At 52.3% G+C, this 2,178-nt stretch overlaps 1 pseudogene; it reads left to right on the top strand.

Moving 5' to 3' along the window:
- Positions 1 to 2,061: 2,061 nt before the first annotated feature.
- LOC146005963 (5S ribosomal RNA) lies at positions 2,062 to 2,178 on the top strand (annotated as a pseudogene).

Here is a 2,178-nt window from a genome sequence, read left to right as displayed (position 1 = left end):
TCATCAGACCCATCCCTGGTTACCGGTAGCAACGGATTTATCAATGATCTACTGGGTTGTGCAGCGAGAGGCAGTAGCTTCTGCATAGCTGCCGTAGTCTGCTGCAAGGTCTGCACTGTGGTCGACAAAGCATCCACCCATGGAGGGGGGGGCTGTACTACAGGGGGTGCTATAGCATTAGGGAGACGATCCACCAGGGTGCCCAACAGCTGTTGAAAGGCTGCCCATGGTGGCTGAGGTGCCCCTGAGGGCTGGGGATGGTCAGGAGGGGTAAAGCAATTGACACATAGCCCATCCTGGATGACATCCATGTCAGACAGACCTGCAGCGCAGCTCTTGCAAGACAAGAGCAAGGGAGATTCTGTCTGGCTGCGCCCCCGTTTGGACATAGTGAACACACTCCCAATAGGGGGGATACAGTGCACAGTAGGTAACTCAGTGAAAGAGAACCTAGAGTGATCCACTGACAGTATGTGACCTCTGAGGTAAAAACCTCACTTAGAATAAAGTGGACAGTTTGAGAAAAAAACTGACAGAGGAAAAGAAAGTACTAGCACAAAGTCACATACACACTATATTAGGCAATATAGATGAGCTAACACACCCTAGATCAACCACAGTACTCTATAGAGCAAAGGGGGAATGAGGGTGGCTGTGAAAAGCACTACTTAGCCTGTAGCCGGTTTCACAGGGGAGAGAGATGTGCCCGACCTCTGGAGACCTGCGTGTGTAATGGCGCTGGTCCAAGAGAGGGGGGGCGGGCACAAACAGTTACAGCTAATGGACGGCAGACCTCGAGGAGATTGGCGCCAAAGCTGGGGGAGGGGCTGCAGGCCAAACGCCACCTCCCCTTGCTGGACTTCCCCCACCGGAGCATAAGAGCTACTTAAAAATGGGTCCCCCCAGGCCCAGCCTGCTGCTCTGTCCCCGGTGGTCTAGTGGGATCCCTGGCCGAAGCGAGTGCCCACGCCAGCCACCGCGGGCGTCTCCCAGCGCGCCGCGGCAGGACAGCGATTAGTGCTTCCTTAGGAAGCCTTACCTGCTCCTGGTCCGGCCACGCTGTCAGGAGAGCGACGTCCGGCGGTGCTAGGCGCTGACGTCGCCTCCGCCGTCTGCCTCAAGCTGTTCTGAGGAGGTCGGCGCCGGGAGGAGTGAAGGAGACGCTCACTCCGCTGTCAATCACTGACGGCGGGGAGCGACTCTGCCGCAAGGCGGCTTCTGCCGCCGTAGCAGCTGTTTTAAAAATAAAAATAGAAAAGCTTCTTCTGGAATCACCTCAAAGAGGTGATTCCTGCTGATTACAGGTGCGTCTGCTTCCTGCAGGCACCAACTAAAAACTGGCGGCAGTAGCCTGGAGGCGGGGCTGTAGGGGAGAGGGCCCGGGCATGCTGGGTAAAACCTTTAAGAGCTTCGCTGATTGGTGCCTCGGACCCCCTGGATCCGCCTACAACCCCGATGTCCCCTGTGGGACCCATGGACCCTGACAAGGAAATACTTTTTTGCCCGACTGTAATTAGATATTTATCTACTCTAAACTCCACTCCAATAGTGGGTCCCAGCACTACTCCTACAATCCATAAAGGTCAGCTAGATCATCTCCACAGTGCAAATTTCCCTGTTCTCAAGAAGGGACTAACTGTTGATATCTGTTTCAATTTAATTTATTGTTATTTATGATCAGTTATCCTTTGCCGATACAAGTATATGTGACATCCCATTATGTATGTTGCGACTAATGACTGTTTGACTAGCTTGCACATACATTAACCCATGGTTTATAAAGACCTTACTCACCCCTGCATGTGGTGCAGTGCACAGTATCTCCCATTACTGGTACAGTAACTACAAAACCCGGAAAACTCTAGCAGTGGGCACATATAACCATTTATTCATATACTTAGTGTATCTGTGCATCCCATTTCTCCTCCTCTGCCAATTTCCACCTTATCATCATCTCTCACCTGGACTCGCTCACTCTCTCATTTACCTGGGTGACACCAGCTGGAAAGCAGAAGTGACAACTGGCTCCCAGTAACATTTGAGGCTCTCTCATCTGACGATATATACTGCCATACATCGCTGGGCCGCCTGATCCCATCCGAACTCAGCAGCTAAGCAGTGACTGGCTGGATCAGTACCTCTTGGGAGACCACCAGGGAATATCCAGTGCTGTATTAA

This window comes from Crinia signifera, chromosome 5, assembly GCF_055691185.1.
Source record: "Crinia signifera chromosome 5, ASM5569118v1, whole genome shotgun sequence".
Classification (NCBI taxonomy): Eukaryota; Metazoa; Chordata; class Amphibia; order Anura; family Myobatrachidae; genus Crinia; species Crinia signifera.
The sequence above is the reverse complement of the archived record's forward strand: the minus strand, read 5'-3'. Positions and strand labels throughout refer to the sequence as shown.